General features: G+C 40.7%; 1 pseudogene; it reads left to right on the top strand.

Moving 5' to 3' along the window:
* Nucleotides 1-2,699: 2,699 nt before the first annotated feature.
* On the top strand, nt 2,700-3,093 carry LOC129688494 (sodium/bile acid cotransporter 7-like; annotated as a pseudogene).
* Nucleotides 3,094-6,803: the final 3,710 nt, after the last annotated feature.

Below are 6,803 nucleotides of genomic sequence, written 5' to 3'. Positions count from 1 at the left end.
TTTGCATGAAAGGGCCTGTCTCAGCAGGCTCAATGTGAGTGGTCACAGCCTCTAAGAGCACTGGCTGTGTGTCTACCGTGTCTACAGGGAATGGAACTGTTCTGCCCTTTACCCTCTTCCTTTCATTGATTTCTGGTTAAGTTGTATTGTGATCTGAAAGTGGACATCAGAGAATATATATTAATTTAATTTGCTAATGTGTTTTGTGATACAGAATATAATCTATCTGGTGGACTTGCATACAAACTTGAGAAGAATGGTAGCTATTTTCTTAGCTTAAAGTTGTCTACAGATGTCAGTTACAGTCACTAAATTGGGAGTACTTTTTATTTGTTTTTACTCTCTCTTCTTTCCTCTCTTGCCCACTCTCATGGTCTCTTGCTCTCTTTCCCTCTCTGCTTATTATATTGCCTGTGTGATGGCCAGAGGTTAGTTATCTCTTCCCACCATTTTGGTTCTGCAGATTGAACTCGGGTTGTCAGGCTTGGCAAAAAAAAGTAATCTTACTAAGAGCATTGGCTACTCTTCCAGAAGATCGAGGTTCAATTCTCAGCACCTACATTAACAGTTCACAATCATCTCTTGCCACGGACCAGCCCAGTTGGGCTCCCGTCATCCGAGGGAGAACAAGGCTTTGGACAGGAAGACACGGATTCGGCAATGAATTGACGGACAGAGACACCTTGATGGTTTTGACTCTGCTGCACTTTACTGAAATCAAGCTAGTATTTTTATAATGATTTCAGAAAAGGCACCTTAAAATTGGCATACTTCCCAGAACATTTAGACTTTTACCAAGAATACAAAGTTTACATTTTAACTCAAAATGCAGTCAAACATAAAGCAGTGCCCACAAGAAAGCTTGGCCTAAAAACTTTTTGATCAGAGCAAACAAAGAAAAAGAAACCTCAAATGTAGTTTCATTATTGCTAACCAGTGAAGAGGAAAGTCAGGAGCTAAGTCAGATGCCTGCCAAAATCTTTCTCTGTATTAAAATCTAACTATACCTTTGTTAACCATCCTCCCATATGTCCTGCTAAAGATTTATAATCTTCCTTAGAAACAAGGCACTGAAGGGAGGGGTAAACTCGTGCCAGCTGCACCTCTCATGCTATTATTTCTTAAGAAGGAGCCTATTATTTTTTCACTATTCTTAATGCCTATTAATACTAAATCTAATTCATTACTTTTTTAAAACTTATTTCTTTTTCATTTTATTTTTATTAAAGCCTTTAATAATCTATTAATAATAAATTTCTTTATAAAATTAGTTGTGTTGTTTCAGGAGTCACAGAGAAAGATCAAAGAACTCATTAATCCAGCCCCAGAGACACAACTGAAAAAGCGTATAAATCTCAGATCAAGTCTCTTTTCCAAGTGGGATGAGTCTGCCAGGGACCTTCCAGGGAGCGAACTTCCGAAGAAAGCGTGTCTCCCGCCCTGTAGCACATGCTACTATGACTGGCGTGAGTGTTGGCAATCTCTAACTCTAGTCCCAGGATATCTGACACACTTTCCTGGCCTCCCAGGCACCAGGCACCACAAGTGCACAGACATACACTCAGGCAGAGCATCTACACACTTAAAATAAACGTTAACTAAAATATAAAATAAATCATACAGTCTTGACTTGAATGTACATGGTCCTTGACAATTAAACAGTTAGATTTCTCTTCAAACCTCTGGGCCTTTCTATTGTTCTTTTTGGAGACAGGGTTTCTCTGTGTGACCCCAGTTGTCCTGTACTTTCTTTTTAGATTGGGCTTACCTCTCTGAGTGTTGGAGTTACAGTCATGCTTCATTGTGCCCTGCCTGAGCGACATTTTTATAACAGATTTGTCCACAGATTCCTTTATATTGTTGTGTAGCCAGTGGAACAGAATTCTGAAAGTCGAACACAATTTGGAAAATACCCGTATTATTGACTTGGGTTGAGAATAAACATTCTAGTTTATAATTTTAGTAATTTTAATCTCTTAGCCTATTTTGTCTTATAAAAAATAATTCTGGTGCCTCCATGTATCCCAGCACTGGGGTAAAATCCTGTAAACAACTTATTTCTAAGGAAGATTTTGTTGGGGTCACAGTTTCAAAGGATTCAGCCGTAGTTACTTGTTCTCATCACTTTGAGTATGAGGTGAAGTTGAACATCACGGCAGAAACCATCTAGTAGAAAAATTTGATCATATAAGGTAGCCTGGAAAGAGAGAATGAGTTGGTGGAATGTATACTATACAAGGGAAGGGCCCCCCTTATCTGTTGTAAGATAAGTCATAACTCTTAGAACTCTATTATCTCCAAATAATATCATGAAATTACAAATCCATCAGGGTTTTAGACATTGATGAAGTCAGAGAGTTCACTGTCCAGTCATCTTCTAATAGCCCACACTAGCTTGTATTCCTCTAGCACATGGTCTTTGTGAAACATTTTATGTTTATACCAAAACATCTTTGGGATTAAAGAAGTGACACGAGTGAGGTTTCCTGTCACTGGATACTACTACTCCCAGCCCTACTCCCAGCCTGCCTCGGAGCCTCCCCAGCCACCTCTTTAGTTTATGAGTAGCGATTTGACTTGCTCTGCTGCATGTCTGGAGGTGCCGTGGAAAGTGTGGAGACGCCCTGGTGCTTCAGGGATGGCAGCTTGGAAAGCAAGCCAGCCAAACAAATAAACAAAACCAACCCACCCTAAGAAAGATGAGGCTGCTGGAGAGGGTGAGGAAGGAGTGGTTAGTGGTCGGGATAGTGGTGGGGATCCGCACCGCTAAGCTGGAGCTGTGGTTCGGAGTGAACAGGGACCACTGAAGCCAGAGGTAACTGGGTCCCACATCGCCGTAGCTACGATATTCTTCAACAGTGGACTATCATTAAAAACAGAGGAGCTGACCAGCGCACTGGTGCATTTGAAACTGCACCTTTTCATCCAGATGTTCACGCTTGCCTTCTTCCCTGCAACAATATGGCTCTTTCTTCAGCTCTTGTCAGTCACATCCATCAACGAGAGGCTTTTAAAAGGTTTGCAGACAGTAGGTTGCATGCCTCCCCCTGTGTCTTCTGCCATGATTTTAACCAAGGCAGTTGGTGGAAGTGAGTATGATTTGCGCGATTAAATATGAAATAGAACTACAACCGATGGATAATCAGATACGGAAGGATAATGTTTGGAAAGCTGTCGTGAAGACATGAGACTCAGTTATTGTAGCCTGGGGATTTTGCCTGGGGAAAAAAAATATATTGTGCCTCAACAGCTGAAGGTCTATTCAGAAGAAAACAAAACAAGATGGCATCTGTTTCAACATGTAATTTTGATATTTCATACATAATTTTATCCTTGGCAGAAACGTCAAAATAATCTAGCTGTTTCCCATCTCTGAAGATGTGTCTACATCAAATTGAACTGGCTGGGTAGAGTTCTTGAGAGTCAGATCACTTGTATGGGAAGAGGAGGCACCTTTCGAAGCAATTCTCTGGAGAGTCCAAGCTCTGGTAAAATCAAATAAAGGTACTGCATTTCCGGGAGAGAGAGCACAGCTTAAACACTACTGGGGTGGTGCAGAAGTTTAAATTGCTATACTTTACTTAAATACAAATAAGACTTCTTTCACAAGATTTCCTACTGATAATTAGGCCTACTCAAATTTTAAATAACATGTTTATGTTTTGTGTTCTAAAAGTTTTTAAGCTCATCAAAGTTTGAACTGCCAAATCTAGAAACAATCATGAATCTTACTCCTATTACTTTCTCTGACACTGTTTTAGAGGCCAGATTCTTCTAGTTATTGCATAAATTGTTATTTACATTAAAATTCACTTCCTACTAAAAAAAGTGACATATTAAATGTATTTATTTCAATGCACAAAGTAGGCCTTCGAAAAATGTTTGTAGTCTTCTAAAACTTTCTAATTTTGACTTTTCAGAATAAAATTACATGGATCAGAGTTCTTGTTACTCCATGTATAATCTGGCCAGTGACTACCATATTTCATAGTGTAGGTATATACTGTAATGGGCTTATGAATATGCACAGGCTTCGTTTCAGGTCCAACTGAGACCTGTGCTTGCTGCTGAGCCAGTGACAAAGTCACTGTTCTCAACTCTAAGTCTACATCTGTGGTGCTCTCCATGATACTAGGCATGAACCCTGGAAGTGCTACTTAATCATGCAGTGCAGCTTTGTCATTACAGAGAGTCAAAAAGATACTGCAAGGTACAAGCATAAGGAAAGTATTTCCTGTCAATCATTCAGTGCGGTTATTAAAGCCACATTCGCAGGCTCTGCATTATCCACACATGGCCATTTCTGCAGTTGTTTATGATGAAACTTTACCATTATCAGAGAGTTTGCTTCTCCAGGCCAGCTCCAAACTCTCCAGCAACATTTAAAAAATTGTTTTCTCAGGCTTCAAAAGATGGATCAGTGGTTAAGGGCACTGACTGCATTTCCAGAGGACTTGGACTCAATCCAAACACCTGCCTGGCAGCTCACAACTGTCTGTCACTCCAGTTTCAAGGAATCCAACCAACTTTTGGCCTCCAAGAGCATCCCAGCAGTGCCAGAAATACATGCAGGAAAAACACTCGTACTAGTATTTTAATTAAATTTTATTGTTGAGCATTTCCTATATGCAAACAACAGAATAAATTTATATTCAACAATTTCTCCCCTCCAACTCCCACTATATCCCCCAAACATCCTCTTCCCAACTTCATTGTCTCATTTCTTGATAACCCACTGAGTTGTTTGTGCCGTCCATATGTGCATGGGCGTGTGGCCATTCAATGGAGCATCAGAATTCCACTGGTGGCTACATTCTCATGAAAGAATCATTTCTCCTTTCCCCAGAAGCCCTCAGTTGTTGTGGCTCCTCAGTAAGGGTTGGGGCCTCAACGTCATCTACCCCATCTCCACCTGACATTTTTGGCTGGCTTGATCTTGTGCAAGTGACCACAGCTAACCTAAGACCATGATGTGCTGGACACACTTTTCACAGAAGTTGTCTCCTCTGGTTCTTACAGTCTTCCAGCCTCTTCTTCCAAGATGTTTCCTGAGCCTTGGAGATTGATATCCCATTTAGAGATGATCATCAGTGTTTTATTCTCAGCACTTTAGCCAGTTACATATCTGCTCACTCTGGCAGCTTTCTTTATACTATCTTTGGCTCGCTGAAGACTACAAGTTCCTGTAGCAGCCACACCTTCAAAGACCTCTGAAGCTCAGCAGTGGAGCATTCAGTCATTGGGATTGTTGCTGGGGTTGCTGTAACAAAGCATCAGACCATGTGGTTTACATGCAACTTGAGAGGCAGGGAATCCTCAGACCAAAGTGCAGCAGACTTGGTTTCTGACAATGATTGCTTTCTAGTTTCCAAAAAGCTAGAATATGATCACCAGGAGACCCTTAAAAAGTGGTTATATTGTTTTCTCCTTCAGAAGATCCTGATGGGATTATTTGGGGGTACAGACAGGACACAAAGACTTTTAAAAGCCAAAGTATGACTTGGAGATAGCATGAAAGGTCCTAGTGGATGATTTTTTAGCTAAATTTTGGGAGACAAATTAGCATGGCATACACTCCACACAGATATGTAGAGGACATGGAAGAACTTCAGATATTTGCCAAGGCCCCAGAGAAATAAACCAAGACATTGAAATGCCTAAATTCTTAGTCCCATAGTTTGTAACTTATCTTTGGGGATATATAGATGACATCAAAACTATAAGCTGGGGTCTGGGATAAGATATTTCAAATTAGGATGTTTAGTGGGACTTCAGAGTTGGTATAGATCAGGAGAAGTTCTGTATGTTGGTAATAAATTTTTTAGGAAACTAGGAGGTAAAAAAGGAAGTTGGATAGGCAAACATGAAGATGATAGAAATGATGGGCTTTTGATCATCTGGTTAATGTGGAAGCATTCTCACACTGGGAATAGGTACAGCTTAAGAGAAAAGCCAGATATCATCAGAATGAGTGCAATGTAGCAGTTTTCTCAAAGGTGAAATCCTTATGTCATTCAGAGAAGCTCATTAAGACACTGGATGTTTATACGGAGGTAAAATAAAGGTTGTTCTATAAAGTGATGAAACTTTCTATCCTGCATGGAAGCTCATTAAGATCAAGAAGTCCCTGAAACTGACCATATACACCAGGCCCCCTTCTTCCCCATATAAAACAATAAGGACTGCTGGCAGGTCTCTCAGACAAGCCAAGCTGCTAGGAAGACTTTCAGGCAACTTAGTTGCCTGAGACCAGTTGAGTTGTTTAGAACAGGTCCTATCAAGTGAGCCACCTGGAAAGGATACTATTGAATGTTGAGTTGACTAAAAGTAGAACAGAGTCAAAAGTTTAAAGTTTCCAGTTTCATGAGCTTTCACCCACACTGGTTCAGCATTTCGATTCATTTCTGCTCCTGTAAAGAACCTCTCACCGACTTTCCTAGTCAGGTTTAAACACTAAGACCAAAAGCATGTTGGAGAAGAAAGGGTTGATTTGGTTTACAGATCCACAGTTTAGTCCATGACTAAAGGAAGTGAGAGCAGAAACTCAAACAGGGCTGGAATCTGGAGGCAGGAGCTAATATAATGGCCATAGAGGGCTGCTGCTTATTGGCTTTCTCCCAATGGCTTCCTCAGCCTGCTCTTTTATAGAATACAGGGCTACTAGCCCAGTGGTGGTCCCAATAACCTTGCAACTGAATGGGTTGAGTCCTCCAACATCAAGCACTAATTAAGAAATTGCCCTACAGTCTTGCCTCTACCCTGATCTTATGGAGATGTTTTCTTGAGGCTCCCTCACTCCAACT

The sequence above is a fragment of the Psammomys obesus genome, unplaced genomic scaffold, assembly GCF_907164565.1.
Source record: "Psammomys obesus unplaced genomic scaffold, mPsaObe1.curated_primary_1811, whole genome shotgun sequence".
NCBI lineage: Eukaryota > Metazoa > Chordata > Mammalia > Rodentia > Muridae > Psammomys > Psammomys obesus.
The sequence above is the reverse complement of the archived record's forward strand: the minus strand, read 5'-3'. Positions and strand labels throughout refer to the sequence as shown.